The 21,592-nt window shown below is 41.2% G+C and overlaps 1 protein-coding gene across 1 annotated transcript in view; it reads left to right on the top strand.

The window, feature by feature from the left end:
• The first annotated feature begins 3,128 nt into the window (after positions 1–3,128).
• Positions 3,129–21,592, top strand: part of LOC129697263 (probable tRNA methyltransferase 9B) — a 44,151-nt gene continuing 25,687 nt past the window's right edge. Inside the window, exon 1 of the mRNA XM_055635638.1 lies at positions 3,129–3,549. The gene's annotated coding sequence lies outside the window, so the exon portion shown is untranslated. The remainder of the gene's footprint in view (positions 3,550–21,592) is intronic.

Raw genomic sequence — 21,592 nt, 5'->3', positions numbered from 1 at the left:
AGGAGATGTATATTTCTGTCATTCTATGACCTGTGTTTTCCAGTGTAGAAAATGCCAAAAGCAAATTATACTGAAAGTAAAGAACAAGGATCACAAATAAACAGCAGTCTATTGATGTCTTTCAGACTTGAGAATGCACAGACAATGTGGAAAAGCTTAAATTTTGAGCAATTTTATTTGAAGACTACCCAGTTTTTTGGTCCTTGAAGCGAGGTTGTATTTGTCTAATTAACAATGAAATTTGCAGGTCAGTGCTTGATAAATTTGTTAATTGAAGCTGAGCATTGTTCCAAATATGTAAATGGTGCCTTTAAGGAGTTAGAAGTATGTTACCTTCAAAGCAGTTGAATAGCATTAGCATTGTGGCATCCAATTGATTATGTGGCAGCATGTCAGTACTGTTGATCATAATAGAAGAAAGATTATAGTTTAGGAACCAGAATCCATAATGTGGAAATTATAGGCAATATGAACTCCAAAATCATTTTTTTCTAAAGCTGATTGCTTTGCTGATCATTTCAGAATGAAACAACAATAGCAAAACGGGAAGGGTGATTCCACATGCTGTTCATGTTAGCATGGCCTTCTTTCTCCTCGTATTAACTGTGCATCATGTGATGTCATTATGCACACAATGGAAACATAGAAAATAGGTGCAGGAGTAGGCCATTTGGCCCTTCGAGCCATTAATTGTGATCATGGCTGATCATCCACAATCAGTAACCCGTGCCTCCCTTCTCCCCATATCCCTTGATTCCACTAGCTCCTAGAGTATCTAACTCTTTTCAATTCATCCAGTGAACTGGCCTCTACTGCTTTTTGTGGCAGAGAATTCCACAAATTCACAACTCTGGGTGAAAACGTTTTTTCTCATCTCAATTTTAAATTGCCTCCCCTTTATTCTTAGACTGTGGCCCCTGGTTCTGGACTCCCCCAACGTTGGGAATATTTTTCCTGCATCTACTATAGCTTGTCCAGTCCTTTTATAATCTTATACGTTTCTATAAGATTCCCTCTCATCCTTCTAAATTCCAGTGAATACAAGCCCAGTCTTTCCAATCTTTCTTCATTTTTCACACAGAGAGTGGTGAATCTCTGGAACTCTCTGTCACAGAGGGTAGTTGAGGCCAGTTCATTGGCTATATTTAAGAGGGAGTTAGATGTGGCCCTTGTGGTTAAGGGGATCAGGGGGTATGGAGAGAAGGCAGGTACGGGATACTGAGTTGGATGATCAGCCATGATCATATTGAATGGCGGTGCAGGCTCGAAGGGCCGAATGGCCTACTCCTGCACCTAATTTCTATGTTTCTATGTTTCTATATGACAGTCCCCCCCATCCTGGGAATTAACCTTGTGAACCTACGCTGCACTGCCTCAATAGCAAGGATGTCCTTCCTCACATTTGGAGACCAAAACTGCACACAATACTCCAGATGTGGTCTCTCTAGGGCCCTGTACAACTGCAGAAGAACCTCTTTACTCCTATACTCAAATCCTCTTGTTATGAAGACCAACATGCCATTAGCTTTCTTTACTGCCTGCTGTACCTGCATGTTTACTTTCAGTGACTGGTGTACAAGGACACTCAGGTCTCATTGCACTTCCTTTTTTCCTAATCTGACACAATTGAGATAGACAGGTCAAGTGGCGGCGCCTAACGGCAGCGGCTTGACTGCTGTCCCTCTGTCTTTTAATAAAAAAATTTGTCCCGTTGGATGTATGTTTTTTTATATTTTTTAGCTGTGTATAGCTGTGGGGGATGGCAGGGGGCGGAGAGAAACCGTTTAATCTCTTCCCTGTACGGGGACCCGACTATTTCCCTGTCGGGTCTCCGGTGTCGTAGGGCCTAACATCGTGGAGCCGGCGGTGGCCTCCAACCGGAACCAACCTGAGGGCTCTAGTCGCGGAACCTGCGGACTCGCCATCACGGAGCTGGCCGACATAACACAAAACATCCTTCATATGCTGCTTTGTCAGCCTACCATCATTGTATAATACACATGAATGAATGAAATCCTGACCCATCTCCTGAAGTGACTTGCTAAATCTCTGTATTACCTGATGAATGGCATCATGATTAAAGAATATTGATCTCTGCAAAAAATGTATTATCCTCAGTGCATCAGTAGCCTCCTGGTGTAAGCAGTGATCTTGAACACAGAGTGAAAATTAAAAAACCTGCAGAAGTGGATATCTGAAATAAAAACAAAAAATGATTGGAAACAATCAATAGATTAGGCAGCATCTGTGGAAAGAGAAACCCCCCGCTGACCTGGATATTAATGTTTTGGATTAAGGACTCATTATGAAGCAGCACAATGGCGCAGTTGGTAGAGCCACTGCCTCACAGAGTCAGAGACCCGAGTTTGCATGTTTCCCTGTGACCATGTGGATTTCCTCTGGGTGCTCCGGTTTCCTAACGCATCCCAAAGACGTGCGGGTATGTAAGTTAATTGGCCTCTGCAATAATTGTCCGTAATGTCCAAACATCTTTCACGGCTTTTAATCCTTCATTTTGAATGCCTCATGCCAGGAGGGAACACAATCAGACAGCTTCCCTCAATCTCTCTAAACACCGTTGCCCTGCTCTCCACCTTAAATCCCAGCCCTTTATCCCAGTTTAGTCATCTGCTCTAATACGTCCTCTGATAGCCTCTCCTGTGAAGTGCCTTGTGACATGGTAAATCTGCAGTGGATTTGTTGGTTGTTGCTGTCATTTTGCTTCTGCATGGCAACCAAGGTAAAAAAAAATGCATAGGTCTGTCATTAACCTAATTGATGTTCTGGAAAAGATGAATAGAAAAGGTTGCAGAGAGAAAGTTATGTAACATTTACAGATAACTACACTCTGAATGTTGGCAGCAATTGTTGGTTATTGTTCTGGAAACGTGAAACCTTGCTATCACTTTAAGAAGCACAAAGCACACTCTTTGCCTGATTTAGCTCCAATGACAGTGTTTATCTGGATACATTAGAAAATTAAAGCTGTCGAGGTTTGAAGCCACAGTGCTGCTCATTTAAAATGTATATTTTTAATTGGGGAAATCAGCCGACACTGAATTCTGTGATCAATGTGATCGGGTTGGATTACCTTGAAAGACAGTGGGAAAAAAATTGTTTTCCATCGACTGTGAGGCTGTAACAATGCCTTCCACGCAAAAGGCAGGCTGCTCTGAATGGAAAATGTTTTCCCAGAAGACATTGAGGAGCCTGTCAGCACAAGGTTTTACCACATCACCTGAATCTGAATGCCTGAATTCATATGTGGAGGCTATCTCCTTCCTGTGTGTTTCCAGCACTGAGACCTGCTTGGAATATGGCTGGAAGAGCCAGCTCTGCACTTGATGGCCTATTCAATACAAGCTAATGCAATAGATAAACACTACCAAATGAGGTTATACAGGCTCTTTCGAGACTTTGACTGCTGAAGCTGCTGTGAAAAAAAATGGAGAGCTTAGCTGATTCAATTTATGTTCATTTCTGTACAGGTCTCATGCGTCATGGTTTTACCAAGAGCTGAAGAGGCTTCAGGGACATCTTCACTGACAGGTAAAGAAGCCTTGCATTTGTTCTGAATCAGTCTATTTTGTCAGAACATATCAGGTAATGGAGATTATTTTAACGTGCTGCATCCTTCAAACAAAACTCTTCTTTTAACAGATTTCTAGTTAATGTAATGTAATGACACTACTTCCTTAAACAAATAATAAACTTCTGGGTATCATAGCTTTTACATTGCCAGTAAAAAATGCAAGTTAAATGATCATTGTTGATAAATGGCCTGATTCTCCTAAAAGCTGCTTGTGATATTCTGAGTACAAATACAGTTTGATTTCCCCAGTTCCTATGCTGAGGTCTATGTATGTTCATTCCTCACATTAGCTGGAGTTATTCATGACATTTAAAAGGGCACTGTTTGTTTTAAAGTATTTAGTAATTATTTTATTGATTTCTTACTGATGTGGAAAATATTAAAGCAATATATAATAAATGCATAATTTCATTAATTCTGCACCCTGCCACAGCGTCATGAATGATGAACCGCTCATTTCATTGAAAAAAATAGGGAGGTTTGTTTCATAAAGATCCTGTTGCAAATGTCATCTTCCTAGAGACACAAAATCTGCAATCAGATGTTTTATTTAAAAAAAAGGGAAAGCAGTGCAGTTGTATGTTCCTTATTTTTTATTTTAAGCATCTATTTACAAAAGAGGTAATAAGAAGGAATCTTGTTAGAGTACCTTTCTTGCTAACTGCATAATTATATCAAATAATACCAGCTCTGAATAATGTGTGATTATTGTGTAAATTGTCAACCTTAGCTCATTGGTAGCATCCTTGTCTCTGTCAAATGTTGTAGGTTCAAACTGTACTCCAAAGCATGTAATGTAAGTTTATACTTTGTTGCAGGATTAAGAGAAATTAACAAAGTACTGAAACGTCTCAGCATTCAGTTGAGCCGCTGAGTTCCTCCAGCAGTTTGTTTATTTGCGCACGATTCCAGCATCTGCATTCTCTTGGATTGAGAGAGAGATTGCACAAGCTGATGTGTTGTTTGCTCAGTTGAGGTGTTAAACTGGAAACTCGAATCCCCTCTCCTGTGGGGATCCCATCCTACTATTTATAGAAGATCAGGGAGTTTGCTGGCACCAGCATTTCCATTCACACAGCACTAAAACACTAGAGCAGAGCATTTCACTGAACACTTGCGCTTGGCTCCCCAAAACCTGCTGAATTTCCCAGTCACAAACCTCATTTTAACCTCCCTTCCCATTCCCATACTGACCTTTCTGTCCTGGGCCTCTTCTATTGCCACACGCAAGCTGGAGCACCTTTTGGGTAGTTCACAACCCAACGGTAAGAACATTGAATTCTCCAATTTTACGTAACCAACCCGCAAATAAACCTACCCCCTTTTTTCCTCCCCTGTGCCCCACCTGGGGCCTTCTGGTTTCCCCCCGGTCCCCTTCCACTTATATTCCTTACTCTGGCTTCACATTTCATGCCTTCTACTGTTATCTCCTTATTTCACAGTTTGTCTTTTCATGTCTAACCTTTGTCCAACGATTCGTGGAGCAAAATCTTCCCTCACCTGTATTTACCCATCACTAGCCAGGCCTTGGCCTGCCCCCATCTATCTTCCAGCTTTCTTCCACTGCTGCAATCGGTATGAAGAAGTGTGTGCCTATCTGTGTTCTCCAGAGATGCATCTTGATGCACAGAGTTACTCCATGAATTTGTGTCCTTTTCTCCAAAATTGCTGACTGATTCACTGTTTCTCCAGCTCTTTGTTTCAATCATTGGTAAACCAGCATCTGAAGTATCTTGTGTCTACACTACAACAGGTTGATATGTCATTTATTTCCGATCCGTTTGTGTGACCTTGATATGTGCAATTGACTGCCATACTTATTTGCATCACCATGGTGATTATAATTCAAACATGTCCTTCTGGCTATGAGATATTTATGATGGCGTGGAAGTCACTACATAAATACAAGTTATCTTGTTATTCTTGTGCTGAACGATGACCAAGTTCTGCACTGGCCTTTCCTATTACTGCCAGTGGTATTAATTAAAATCTAAAATTAGTTACTGTTTTCCTTTCAGTATAACTTCAAGGTAGTCATCAGTCTCAATGATGCAAGCATACAAGAGAGTTTACAAATTAAAACATTCTTTGTTCCACACAATCTAATAATACAAGCTGTACATTAAATCCTTCAGTGGTTGTCTTGTTACCCTAGAAAGGCACAAAGTGCTGGAGTAACTCAGCGGCTCAGGCAGCATCTCTGGGTCGGGACCCTTCTTCGAACTTTACCCGAGATCAAGGGTACCCAACCTGGGGTAAATTTACCCCCAGGGGGTAAATTTGTTGATTCTGGATTTGTTAAAAGCAGTATTTAAAAATGTCCCCTTTGTCAGTTGCATTACTATGGTAGAAGTGTAAACTTAAATTACTAAACAAAACAGGGTGGGGGTAAATTTACTTTTGAAAAGTTGTCAGGGGTAAACGGGTCGAAAAAGGTTGGGAACCCCTGCCCAAGATAGCCTGACTCGTATGTTCTGGATTTTTGTTTTGTTAATCTCTTCATTGTACACACTTGATAATGATTACTAGTGGGCTTAAAACATACTTAAGTAATATCTGTTTGCATATGACTTCTATCATTAAAAACAAGCTCAGAAACTCTGTGACCAACTGTAGCATTCTTTTAGTAACTGGGAACCGCAGTTGCTGGTTTACAAATAAAAGAGACAAAGTGCTGGAATATGTCAGCGGGTCAGGTAGCATCCCTGGAGAACATGGATAGGTGATGTTTCTGGTGGTGACCCTGCTTCAGATGGATAGCAATAAGAAGAGCATTCTTGTTGTCATCCAGCTGAAATGAAAGGCCTAGATCATATGCCACCTCACCCTCAACACAATTAGTTTGACACTTTCCTGCAAACATTAGGCATAAATTAACCAATAAGATTGAGGGGTTGTGAACAAAATGGAGGAATGTGGAGAAGGGAGGTGAATCATATCAAATCAGACACTGAAAGGGAAATAAGTAGAAGGATTAAAAGACCGAAATAAGGGAAATGAAATAAGGGAAATAAAGGAAAGTGAGAGAAAAATAAAATGGAACATTTTAAAAGGCTATTACATATATATATTTATTACATGCTGGAATGTAACAGTCTAAGTTGTTCAGGTCTGTGCCGGTGGCTAGACATGCACAGGAAGACAAATTTCATAACTGAAAAAGTTCTAATCTAACACAGCACAACCTCTCTGCAGTGAGTTTAATGAATAGTTAATGTGCGAGTTCATCACATTGTTAAAACTAAAAGGGTGCCGAAGGGCAAGATGTTTGTCTGAAGCAGACTGTGGCGAGGCATAAATTGACCAGCAAGTCCTGGAAATTTACAAATGATGGTAAAACTCTTTGATCTTGCTAACCAGTTTTCCCATTAGTAATGGCATATGTTATGAACTCAATGTTACTTTTCCCATGATATAGAGCCCAGTATATTTAAAAATAAACAAGGTTCGAAGCTCTTGCATTCTCCATCACTGTGAATCTGCACCTTTCTTGGTTTAATGTTGGAGCACCTGGAGAATCTGGGCAGTTTTGGTTTGATGAACATTTTTATATTTGTTTCTGGAAAGCAGAAATGCTGGCATAGCTTTATAGCTAGTTTCTTCAAGAGTGTGAACTGCTGCAATTACTGTGCTGAAGATCAAATAAAATGATCTAATTGTGTGCAATATGTAATGTTAAACTGTAATTATCACTTTTGTGGTCACTACTGAAATAACAAAAGCTCTCAATGAAGCTGGTGTTTGGATTATTTGTTTTACTTGTTGTTTTACAATAAGGATCATTAACAAATTAATTGGATCATTAACAAATACAGCATGGAAACAGGCTCTTTGGGCCATTTGAGACCAGGCTGACCGATCGGTCACCTGTTCACACCAGTTCGATGTTATCCCACTTTCGCATCCATTCCCTACACACTAGGGGCAATTTACAGAGACCAATTAACCTAGAAAGTCTCATGTCTTTGAGATGTGGGAGGAAACTGGAGCACCCGGAGGAAACCCACACGGTCAAAGAGAGAAAATACAAACTCCACATAGACAGCATCCAAAGTCAGGATCAAACCCAGATCTCTGGTGCTGAGAGGCAGCAGCTCTACCAGCTGCACACTGTGCTTCTGTATTAGATTCCACAGCATCATACTTCCCGATAGCCAGATGTAACAGTGCATAAACAGCCAGCACAGCAAATAGACACCAGATTAATTCCATCGCAAGAAACATTTAATGCAAGCAAAAGAACGTATGAATGATTAACCTTAACCAGCAGTTCAACAATCCACTGCTAAATCTTTAGTTCTGTTTCAGTATAATTAGATAATTACACCGATCACTGAGTTGTACGCTTTCTCAGAAGTAAGTTATACTTCTCTGCAATGACATTGTTAAATTAGTGCAGCAAGCCAACATGGGACAGCTTGACAAATGGATTGGAGAAATTATCCTTTATAAAATGCCCCATATTACCTAACTTACTTTAATGATTAACAAACAAAAATGTAAACAATAAAAGCCGTTCAGAAGCATATTTTGGAAAAGATGTATTTAATATGTGCGTATTAAAATTTGGCCTTGGGAGCTCAACAGTATTTTAATGAGGCACATCCATCAAATAAGTATGCACACTGGAAACTTCAAAGCTTTTGTACCTTGACTCTGCCGGCTTAAATGATCACAGACAGGGCCGGATTATAGTTCTCCACAGACTGAGAGGAAAAATCAACTAAGATTGCTCTTAATATTGTCGAGTGGGCCAAGCCTGAAAATGGATGTGGAATGAAAATATCTGTGATTTCCTCACCTCTTTCCCAGCTCCACAAATATGTGGCGATGACCAGTGGTAATCAACAAATGATTACTTCGACAATACACTGAGAATATTGATATATGCACAACAATAACAGGTTACTGTTTGATGGCAGTTTACTGGGTAAATTTTTTTAATAGATGTGTAGCAAAGGGATTTTCAGGAGAGATTCAAGAGTTTTTTTTTGTCATTTGCACCGGATATGAACCAGAACAATGAATGTCTTACCTGCTGCAGGCACATTAGACATAATGCCAACAAACAAATATACGATAGATTACCAGTTATTCAAAGTAGAACAGACCATGATGTGCAAAAACAAAGTTACGTAGAGCGACCAGTGTGCTGCAAAGTCTGTAGTTTGGTGCTGGGGTAGGAGTTTCTTTTACTATTGTCACATATACCAAGGTACAGTGAAAAGCTTTTTTGTTGCATGCTATCCAGTCAGCGAAAAGACTACAATCAAGCCATCCACACTGTACAGATACAGGAGAAAGGGTATAATGTTTAGTGCAAGGTAAAGTTCAATTAAACATTGTTCAAAGGTCTGCAATCGGATAGATGGGAGACAAGGACTGCTCTTTGGCTAGTGAGATGATAGTTCAGTTGCCTAATAACAGCTGGGAAGAAACTGTCCCTGAATCCGGAGGTATGTGTTTTTCAAACTTCTGAAGAGGGAGTGACTGTGGTGGTTATTATGGAACGGTTGATGGGAAGAAGTTGTTCTTGGGATAACGGTTCTCAGGCTCCTGTATCTTCTTCCCGATGGCGATAGTGAGATGAGAGCATGGCCGCAGTGGTGTGGGTCTTTAATGATATTAGCTACTTTCTTGAGGCAGTGCTTCCTACAGATCCCTTCGATGGTGAGGAGGTCAGTACCTGTGATGGGCCAGGGAAAGGCCACCACTTTCTGCAACCTCCTTCTTTCTTGAGCGTTCAAAGTACCGAACCAGGCCATGATAGAACTAATCAGCATGCTCTCAACCATGGCCACATGTCAAATCATGTCAGAATTTGAGACATTGATGAGCTTTTTTTGTGAATGCATTAATGTGCTGGGTCTAAGGACAGATCGTCATAAAAGAAAATACCCAGGAACTTGAAGTTGTTGACTCTCTCCACTGCCATCCTGTCAGTGAAGACAAGTTCATGGACCCTCACCTTTCCCTTCCTGAAATCAACATCAACTCCTTGGTCTTGTCAACATGGAGAGTAAGATTGTTGCTTTTGCACCACTCAACCATTTTCCTCTTGTACCCTGACTCATTGTTACCCATTAATCTATCAACAATGGTGGCATTGTTGGCAAATTTAAATATAGTCTTGCAGCTGTGCCTGGCTATGCAGTAAGGGATATGGAGAGAATAGATTAGGGGGCTGAGCACACAACCTTGAGGTAGCCCCTGCCGATGGTAAGTGTGGTGAGTTTAGTTTAGAATTATTGCCATTCTGTACTGATTGAGGTCTGCCGATGAGACAATAGGTGCAGGAGTAGGCCATTCGGCCCTTCAAGCCTGCTCTGCCATTTAATGTGATCATGGCTGATCATCCACATTTAGTACCCCGTTTCTGCCTTCTCCCCAAATCCCCTGACTCCGCTATCTTCAAGAGCCCTATCCAGCTCTCTCTTGAAAGTATCCAGAGAATCGGCCTCCAACCGCCTCTGAGGCAGAAAATTACACAGACTCACAACTCTTTGTGTAAAAAGTGTTTCCTCATCTCCGTTCTAAATGGCTTACTCCTTATTCTGAAAATGTGGCCCCTGGTTTTGGACTCCAACATCAGGAACATGTTTCCTGCCTCTAGCGTGCCCAAACCCTTTATAATCTTATATGTTTCAATAAGATCCCCTCTCACCCTTCTAAATTCCAGAGCATACATGCCCAGCCGCTCCATTCTCTCAGCATAAAACAGTCCAGCCATCCCGGGAATTAACCTTGCAAACCTACGCTGCACTCCCTCAAAAGCAAGAATGTCCTTCCTCAAATTTGGAGACCGAAACTGCACATAATACTCCAGGTGTGGTCTCACTAGGGCCCTGTACAACTGCAGAAGGACCACTTTGCTCCTCTACTCAACTCCTCTTTTAATGAATGCTAACATGCCATTTGCTTTCTTCACTGACTGCTGTACCTGCATGCTTACTTTCATTGACTGATGAACAAGGACTCTCAGATCCCCGTTGTACTTCCCCTTTTCCCAACTTGACACCATTTATATAATATTCATTCCTGTTTTTGCTTCCCAAGTGGATAACCTCACATTTATCCACATTAAACTGCATCTGCCATGCATCTACCCACTCACACAACCTGTCCAAGTCACCCTGCATTCTCAAAGCATCCTCCGCACAGTTCACACTGCCACCCAGCTTTGGGTCATCTGCAAATTGGCTAATGTTACTTTGAATCCCTTCATCCAAATCATTAATATATATTGTAAATAGCTGTGGTTCCCGCACCGAGCCTTGCGGTACCCCACTAGTCACTGCCAGCCATTATGAAAGGGACCCGTTATCCCCTAATCTTTGTTTCCTGTCAGCCAATCAATTTTCTATCCATGTCAGCACTCTACCCCCAATTTGGCCCTAATGTTTCCCACTAATCTCCTATGTGGGACCTTATCAAATGCTTTCTGAAGGTCCAGGTAAACTACATCCACTGGCTCTCCCTTGTCCATTTTCCTAGATACATCCTCAAAAAATTCCACGAGATTAGTCAAGCATGATTTCCCCTTCGTAAATCCATGCTGACTCTGATCGATCCTGTTACTGCTATCCAAATGTGCGGCTATCTCATCTTTTATAATTAACTCCAGCATCTTCCCCACCACCGATGTCAGGCTAACTGGTCTATAATTCCATGTTTTTTTCTCTTCTGCCTTTCTTAAAAAGTGAGATAACATTAGCTGCCCTCCAATCCACAATCCACAGATCCTGAATCTACAGAACATTGGAAAACGACCACCAATGCATCCACAATTTCTAGAGCCACTTCCTTAAGTATCCTGGGATGCAGACCATCAGGCCCTGGGGATTTATCAGCCTTCAGGCCCATCAGTCTACCCAACACCATTTCCTGCCTAATGTGTATTTCCTTCAGTTCCTCCATCACCCCAGATCCTAGGGCTAGTACATCAGGAAGATTGTTTGTGTCCTCCTTAATGAAGACGGATCCAAAGTACCTGTTCAACTCATCTGCCATTTCCTTGTTCCCCATAATAAATTCACCCTTTTCATTCTTCAAGTGTCTCACTTGGTCTTAACTAATTTTTTCCTCTTCACATACCTAAATAAGCTTTTGCTATCCTGCTTTATATTCTTGGCTAGCTTACCTTCGTACCTCATCTTTTAGAAACATAGAAACATCGAAAATAGGTGCAGGAGTAGGCCATTCGGCCCTTCGAGCCTGCACCACCATTCAATATGATCATGGCTGATCATCCAACTCAGTATCCCGTGCCTGCCTGCTCTCCATACCGCCTGATCCCTTTAGCCACAAGGGGCACATCTAACTCCCCCTTAAATATAGCCACTGAACTGGCCTCAACTACCTTCTGTGGCAGAGAATTCCAGAGATTCACCACTCTCTGTGTGAAAAATGTTTTTGGTCCTAAAAGATTTCCCCCTTATCCTTAAACTGTGACCCCTTGTTCTGGACTTCCCCAACATCGGGAACAATCTTCCTGCATCTAGCCTGTCCAACCCCTTAAGAATTTTGTAAGTTTCTATAAGGTCCCCCCTCAATCTTCTAAATTCTAGCGAGTCTATCCAGTCTTTCTTCATATGAAAGTCCTGACATCCCAGGAATCAGTCTGGTGAACCTTCTCTGTACTCCCTCTATGGCAAGAATGTCTTTCCTCAGATTAGGAGACCAAAACTGTACGCAATACTCCAGGTGTGGTCTCACCAAGACCCTGTACAACTGCAGTAGAACCTCCCTGCTCCTATACTCAAATCCTTTTGCTATGAATGCTAACATACCATTCGCATCTCCCCCTTTCCTAATCGGCCACCATTCAGATAGTAGTCTACTTTCCTGTTTTTGCCACCAAAGTGGATAACCTCACATTATACTGCATCTGCCATGCATTTGCCCACTCACCCAGCCTATCCAAGTCACCTTGCAGCCTCCTAGCATCCTCCACACAGCTAACACTGCCCCCCAGATTCATGTCATCCGCAAACTTGGAGATGTTGCATTCAATTCCCTCGTCCAAATCATTAATATATATCGTAAATAGCTGTGGTCCCAGCACTGAGCCTTGCGGTACCCCACTAGTCACTGCCTGCCATTGTGAAAAAGACCCGTTTACTCCTACTCTTTGCTTCCTGTCTGCCAGCCAGTTCTCTATCCACATCAATACTGAACCCCCAATGCCGTGTTCTGTTTTCGCTGCATATTGGCTTTTAGTTATCTTCTGTTGCTCTTTAAACGTTACCCAATCCTCGGGCTTCCCACATATCTTTGCTATGTTGTACTTCTTCTCTTTTATTTTTATACTTTCCCTGACTTCCCTTGTCAGCCACGTTCACCCCTTACTTCCCTTGGAATCTTTCTTCCTATTGGGAATGAACTGATCCTGCACCTTCTGTATTATTCCCAAAAATACCTGTCATTGTTGTTCCACTGTCATCCTAGCTGGGGTATCTTTCCAGTCAACTTTTCCCAGCCCCTCCCTCAAGGCTCCATAGTCCCGTTTGTTCAACTGTAACACTGACACCCCCGATTTGCCCTTCTGCCTCTCAAATTGTAGATTAAAACTTATGATATTACGATGAGGAAGTCAAGTATCCAGTTGCATAGGGAGGAACAGAGATCCACTTTCCTGAGGATAAATGATAAGTTTGGAAGGGATGTAGATGTTGGGAACCAAGCTGCAGTCGACAAAGAACTGCCTGACATACTTGTTTTGTTATCCAAGAGATCCAGCACTGTGTGGAGAACCAGAGATATTGTACATGATGTTGATTTGTCATGACAGTAGATGAATAGTAGTGGGTCCAGGTCATTACTGAGCCAGGAGTTGATTTTTGTCATAAACAACCTCCTGCAGCACTTCATCACATTGGACATGATTGATTTCCACTGCTTGGTTGTCATTGAGCATGTCACCTTGCTCCTCTTGGGCACTGGTATAATGGATATCCTTTCGTAGCGGCAGGGAGCTCGAATCATGGTAGTGAAAGGTTGAAGATGTCGGTGAAAGTATAAACAACAAATATAATCCTGCAAAAGATTAGGAGGGAAATAATTTGATCATAGAAAATGGAAATCACATTGCTGGATTTTCCTTAAATAGACAATCTCATTATTAAACCTCTTTCTGAATTGAAATGGGTTTAAATAAACCAATCAACCATAAACTTTATTGCACTTACCTAATTATTCTTGTAAATTATTTTCAGATATTTTGGTCAAATCGAATCTCCTTAATGCCACAATGAGCCTGGAAAAAATAGAGGGTTGATTTTAATGTTTGCTGACAAAATTAAATGAAATATCAGATTGTATTCTCTGCTGGATTTTTCCCTTTAGGCCAAAATGGAAATGAAAGTTGTATTGGGTGCAGCAGCTTCAATATAACACAGGTTATATTATACCTGAAAATTCAGTCGATTATCTGGACTGAAAATGATACCAACAGATTTATAATTTGGTGATGCAGGGAGTTTTAGTGATTGAAATATCAACTAGAGGGCATAGATTTAAGGTGAGAGGGGAAATGTTTAAAGGAGATGTGCGAGCCAAGTTTATTGCACAGAGGGTGATGAGTGCCTGGAACGCACTGCGAGAGGTGGTGGTGGAGGCTGGTACAATAGCGGCATTTAAGAGACTTTTGGATGAGTTTGCAGGGAATGGAGCGATATGAATTATTTGCAGGCAGATAAGAGTTGCACAGACATCGTGGGCCGAAGGATCTATTCTTATGCTGTACTAATCGTATAAAGTGATTCATATTTTTATAATGTCAAGCATAGCATATATGTTTATGGTCATTCATTTTAAGTTAAAATTTTGGAAATCAAAGATAAACAAGATGAAAGAACGGAATTGTTTATAATGATATGTTCTTTTTAAATCCAGTGGAAAATTCACACTTTAAAATAAAATAATAATTGGGGAAACTGTGTTTACTTTTCCCATTTCTCTATGCAACAGATGATGTGATAAAAAAAATACCACAAAGTGCTGGAGGAAGTCAGCATCTCAGGAGAAATGGATAGCTGATGTTTCATGTTGGAACCCCTCTTCAGACTGTTTGTGATGGTTGGGCTGTGTGTGTGGAGGGAGAGAAAGCTTAAAGAGAGGAATGGCAGAGTGATAGGTAGATGTAGGTGACAGGGAGGGAGGGGGGGGGGGGGGGGGGGGGGGGGGGGGGGGGGGGGGGGGGGGGGGGGGGGATAGTTGTTTGATTAGGCAGATGGTTGTCAAAGGGTGGAGATGAAAGGACAAAACGTGTTAGAATGATCAAAGGAGTACGAATTGTGAATTTAGAGAAAAATAATATAGGTGGAAGGGGAAGGAGAGAAATCAAGGTGCATCCATTTCCCACCTCCCTCACCTGTATCTACCACTCACTCACCAGGCTTTGTTCTGCCCCTCCGCTCTTCCAGCTTTGGCTTTTCTACCCACGTCTTCTTTAAGATGAAATGCAGGCTCATTACCTCCCATCTTTGAAACTTCTTGTCTGGTTTCCCGTCATTCCAGGTTATTGAAACCTCTTGCATGGCTTTCTTCAGTCACTTGTTATTGATCAAAGGTAGACAAAAATGCTGGAGAAACTCAGCGGGTGAGGCAGCATCTATGGAGCGAAGGAATAGGTGAGACCCTTCTTCAGACATCTATGGAGCAAAGGAATAGGTTGAGACCCTTCTTCAGACTGATGTGGGGGTGGGGGGCGGGAAGAAGAAAGGAAATGGTGGAGACAATGGGTTGTGGGAGAGCTGGGAAGTGGAGGAGAAGAAGGGAGAAAGCAAGGACTACCTGATATTGGGGAAGTCAATGTTCATACCGCTGGGGTGTAAACTACCCAAGCGAAATATGTGGTGCTCCTCCTCTAATTTGCGGTGGGACTCATTCTGGCCATGGAGGAGGCCCAGGACAGAAAGGTCGGATTCGGAATGGGAGGGGGAGTTGAAGTGCTGAGCCACCGGGAGATCATGTTGGTTAATGCGAATTGAGCGGAGGTGTTGGGCAAAGCGATCGCCAAGCCTACGCTTGACCTCACCGATGTAGAGCAGTTGACACCTAGAACAGCGGTTGCAATAAATGAGGTTGGAGGAGGTGCAGGTGAACCTCTGCCTCACCTGGAAAGACTGCTTTGATCCGTGGATGGAGTCGAGAGGGGAGGTAAAGCGATAAGTGTAGCATTTCCTGCAGTTGCAAGGGAAAGTACCAGTGAAGGGGGTGGATTGGATGGGAAGGGACAAATTGACCAGGGAGTTATGGAGGGAGCGCTCTGTGGAAAGATGAAAGGGGAGGAGATGGGAAGATGTGGCCAGTGGTGGGATCCCATTGGAGATGGCGAAAATGTCGGAGGATTATCTGTTGTATGTGATGGCTGGTAGGGTGGAAGGTGAGGACAAGGGGGACTCTGTCCTCGTTACGAGTGGGGGGATGGGGAGTGAGAGCGGAGCTACGGGATATAGAGGAGACCCTGGTGAGAGCCTCATCTATAGTCGAAGAGGGGAACCCCCGTTTCCTAAAGAATGAGGACATCTCCGATGCCATGGTTTGGAACACTTCATCCTGGGTGCAGATGTGGCATAGACGGACAAATTGGGAATAGGGGAAACAGGGTGGGAAGAAGTGTAGTCCAGGTAGCCATGGGAGTCAGTGGGTTTGTAGTAGATGTTGGTCAGTTGTCTATTGATCTAAGCTCATTTTATCTTCCTCAACCTTGTTCATGTTCTGCACAATGGACCTTGAACCTTCAATTAGATTCTACAATCAAAACGTATCTGGTTGGTATGGGAAATCTGAAAATACCAGCTAGTGGAAGAGTGGACATCATTCTGGGAGTAGCCAATGCACAAGTTTTACGCTGCATTTAATCATTCTGCATCAGAAGTGAGAGCATTTCTATCTGTTAGGAAAGGTATTTTCTTCCCTATAATTAATGTTCCTCACCTGATGAGAGACCTTAAGTTCATAAATCATAGGAAAAAGAATTAGGCCATTCGGCCCCTCGAGTCTACCCCACCTTTTGATTATGGCTGATATATCTTTCCCTCTCAACCCCATTCTCCTGTCTTCTCCCCTTAACTTTTGACACTCTTGCTGATGAAGGATCTGTCAATCTCTGCTTTAAAAATACCCAACGACGGCCTCCACAGGCATCTGTGGCGATGTATTCCACAGATGCACCGCCCTGTCTAAAAAAATTCCGACTTTGTCTCAGAGCTAAGTTTAAAGCTGATTCTTGAATACACATTTTCATGACACACTGAAATGTAATGATCTGACATTTTAATTTCATAATGTCTTCCTTCAATTGGAGAAGAGCGTTTACAGTTCCCTATATAAAGCAAAGGTTAATTAAACACAGTGAGTTGAAATGCCAGGCTTGGAAATGGTGCCTAATTTCTCTGCTTATTATCTAACCTGAGGTGTAAATTACTCAATTGCCACATCAACTTAATACACTTCATTTTCATTGAAACTGTAAATATTGATGGTGTCATTTTAAGCCATGCGAACAACAGTTAACTCAGATATTATTTTAATTCAATATTTTTCTTGAAATACCAATTAGTCACATTTTTAATTCTGGATAGTTATATGGACGGGAAGGGAATGGAAGGTTATGGTCTGAGCGCAGGTATATGGGACTAGGGGAGAATATGTGTTCGGCACGGACTAGAAGGGTTGCAATGGCCTGTTTCCGTGCTGTAATTGTTATATGGTTAACAGGGTACTGATGTAAAGCACAATTTTCAAAGGGCCAATAAACATGTTGCCATTTTGCTAGGATGTTGCCAGGAATCGAGAAACTAAGGGAGAGGATGTGGAGGATAAGATTTTATTTCTTGTTGTGAAGGAAACTGAGGGGTGATCTTAACATAACATCATGAGGGGCATAGATTGGATGAATGCACACAAGCATATTCCCCAGGATTGATTAATCAAGTGTAAGGGGGCATAAGTTTAAAATGAAAGTGAAAAACTTAATGTGAACCTGAGGGGCATCTTTTTCACGGAGAGGGTAATACATATATGGAATGAGTTGGTAGATGAAGCAGTTGACAATATACTGAGTTTTTAAGAAGGAACTGCAGATGCTGGAAAATCGAAGGTAGTCAAAAGTGCTGGAGAAACTCAGCGGGTGCAGCTACACCCTCTGAGTTCCTCCAGCACCTTTGACAATATACTGATATTTAAACAGGTATACAGACAGGAAAGGTTCAGATGAAAATGGGTCAAACATAGTAGCTGGGCGAGCTTATCGGCATGGCCAAGTTGGGCCGAAGGGCCTGTTTGCGTGCTATATGACCATGACTCTATTTGCTCCAGAGTTAGTGAAAGCCAATACTTTGTATGTCAGAGCATCCCCATTACGATAATGTTAGAAGATATATAGAGATGGCTTCACCAAAAAAACCCAAAAGTTTCACCAACAATATATATATATTTGTTCATTCCATGGTTGGACATTCTGATGAGAAGTGGGAATTGAAAGAATTGGACTGGTGCAAGCTGTAAGGTTATATTATCCGTTCCTTTTGCTCACAATTTATGGTAGTGCATTTCCTTTAGCATGGTTCCCACTGGGAGTTCTGGATTCCAGAAATATAGAAAATAAAACATAGAACAGTGCAGCACAGGAATAGGCACCTCGGTCCATAACGTGCATGCCGGACATGATGCCAAGCTAAACCAATCTTCTCGACCTGCACATGATCCACATCCCTCCATTCCCTGCACATCCATTTGTGTGCATCCAAAAAGCCTCTCAAATGCCACCACCATATCAACATATCCACCTCCACCATTACCCCCTGCAACGTACTTCAGGCACCCACCACTCTCGGAGACAAAAACTTGCATTGTACATCACCGTCAAACTCCTTCCCTCTCATCCGACAGTTAGAATACTGACAAATCAAATGCTTTCACCTAAATTTTATTTATTTAGGGGTAACATACAAGGATGTACTCTTTCTCCAATGTTATTTGCTTTAGCCAAAGAACCCCTTGCCGAGAGTATCATGTCCCATTCAGGCATTTATGGATATAATGCCAAATATACCATCAATAAAATTTTGTTATATGCAGATGATGTACTTTTATACATTACTAATCCCCAAGTTTGTATTCCAAATGTTTTAAACATTATAGAACAATTTGGTTCTTTTTCTGGGCACAGAATAAATTGGAACAAAAGTGAAATCATGCCAATAAAAGATCAAGACCCTTCTCATATCCAACAATTTCCTTTCAGAATCGTTACTGAAAAGTTCAGATATCTTGGAATTTACGTGACTAGAAAGTATTCCTCTTTGTTTAAAATAAACTTCCCACCATTAATCACTAAACTGTATGCCTATATCCAATTTTGGAAAACACTTCCTATCTCCCTTATTGGTAGATTAAATGCCATAAAGATGATCTTCCTTCCTTCCACTTTTATACTTATTCCAATCAATACCGATATATCTCCCTAAAAGCTTTTTTTAAAAATTTACTGTATTGTCACTAACTTTATTTGGGACTACAAAACCCACAGAATACACAAAAGACATTTGTGCAAATCCAAAGAAAATGGAGGATTAGCTCTACTTAATTTTCTTTTTTTATTACTGTGCAACAAATATTAAAACTATAACTTTCTGGTTGGACGATACATGTCAACATGTAAATTGGTTTAAAATGTAGAGGGAAGATTGTTTGCCTTTTTGTATAGGCTCGATCCTCCTATCTCCAATACATTTGAATAAGTTAACGTATGAGCAAAATCCGATAATACATAGTTCTATCCGTATCTGGAAACAGCAGAAATTCAGTCTTAAATTGAGAAATATGTCTCCCCTTCTGCCTATTGCAAATAATCCCTTGTTTAAACCATCTACTATAGATGTGGTGTTTGGTCAATGGAAGAACCTGGGAATCAATACTGTGGGAGACCTCTATAAGAAGGGGTCTCTCTCTTCTTTTCAAGAACTACAGGAGAAATATGACTTGAATGTCAATAATTTTTTTAGATACCTTCAAATCCGAGATTACGTGAAAACAAATACACAAGACTGTCCTCGTATGTGTCCTGATATATTAGACGGTTGTTTGAATAGACATGCCGATACAAGTAAGTTGACATCTTACATTTATAACACTCTTCTAAATATTGCCACCCCAACCTCTGAGATTTATAGGCCAGCATGGGAGGACGAGCTGGGTTCACCCATTTCGAAAGATATATGGGAGGAAAGCCTACAATACATACACTTGCCTGATACCATTTAAAGTATTGCATAGGTTATACTACTCAAAGACCAAATTGAACAAGATCTTCCCAACTGTCTCTCCTCTTTGTGATAAATGCCACTTTCAAGAAGCCACCCTAACTCATTCTTTTGTATCCTGTATTAAAATACAAAACTTCTGGATGTAAATATTCAATATCATTTCTAAAACACTTAAAATTCAATTGGAGCCAGATTCAAAACTAATAATATTATATAATACTAAAATTATAAATTGTCCCAAGTGTGTAGGATAGTGGTAGTGTATGGGGATTGCTGGGCATCGCAGACTCGGTGTGCAAAGGGTCTGTTTCCATGCTGTATCACTAAACTAAAGTAAACTAAATTTATCAAAGATAGTTTATCAAAGAGATTATCAAAGATAGGCAGTGGAATTAACACATGATAAGTCGACCTCCTGTTTTGACCTTTTGAGAGATGTTATAAACATGTTATAAACATGTTTGCCAAACCTGCTACATTTATGAAGGGAAATTGGAGAATTTTCTTTGAATTATTTATAGAGATTGAATTTATTAAATTACTGCACAATTTTGAAAACGTCCTTCCCCCAGTAATCCCCACGCGGCACTCCACCACTCTTTTCATTCTTGCATTGAGATACTTGTATTAAAAAGAAAAACTAGTAGACCTGATACAGCTGCCATTTGGAACAAAGACACGAGGATGATGAGAATTAGAATCGCTTTTGATAAATTAAATTGGGGGAAAAAAATGTGGGTATTGTTCCCGATTCCATTGGCTTTAATAAAACTGAATGTATAGAACATTCTATACATTGTATAGAACTATAGAATGTATAGAACGTGTATAGAATGAACTGAAAAAAGGGAACTATGAAGGCATGAGAGAGGAGCTGGCCAAGGTAGACTGGAAACTGATCCTAGCAGGAATGACGGTGGAACACCAATGGCAGAATTTTCTGGGCATAATCCGGAAGATGCAGGATCATTTCATTCTAAAAAGGAAGAACGATTCTAAGGGGAGTAGGAGGCAACCATGGCTGACAAGAGAAGTTAGGGATAGAATAAAACTAAAATAAACGATGTATAACACAGCAAAGTGTACCCGGAAGACAGAGGATTGGGAAACTTTCATAGGACAACATAAGTACGAAGGGAAGCTAGAAGGCACAAACAATCTCCCAGAAGTACTGGAGGACAGAGGATCAAAGGGGGTAGAGGAACTGAAAGAAATTATCATTAGGCGAGAAATAGTATTGGGTAGACTAATGGGACTGAAGGATGATAAATCCCCTGGGCCTGATGGTCTGCATCCCAGGGTCCTCAGGGAGGTGGATCTAGAAATAATGGACGCATTAGTGATCATTTTCCAATGTTCAATTGATTCAGGAACAGTTCATGTGGATTGGAGGATAGCTAATGTTATCTCACTTTTCAAGAAAGGAGCAAGAGAGAAAACAGGGAATTACAGACTAGTTAGCCTGACTTCGGTGGTGGGAAAGGTGCTGGAGTCAATCATTAAATAAGTAATATGGGGCATTTGGATAGCAGTAAAAGGATTAGGGCAACTCAGCATGGATTTATGAAAGGAAAATCATGCTTGAGTAATCTTCTGGAATTTCTTGAGGATGTGACAAGCAAAATGGATGAAGGGGAGCCAGTGGATGTAGTGTATCTAGACTTTCAGAAAGCCTTTGATAAGGTCCCGCATGGGAGACTGGTGACTAAAATTAGAGCACATGGTATTC

The sequence above is a fragment of the Leucoraja erinacea genome, chromosome 1 (assembly GCF_028641065.1).
Source record: "Leucoraja erinacea ecotype New England chromosome 1, Leri_hhj_1, whole genome shotgun sequence".
Lineage (NCBI taxonomy): Eukaryota > Metazoa > Chordata > Chondrichthyes > Rajiformes > Rajidae > Leucoraja > Leucoraja erinaceus.
This window is presented reverse-complemented; position numbering and strand designations above follow the sequence as displayed.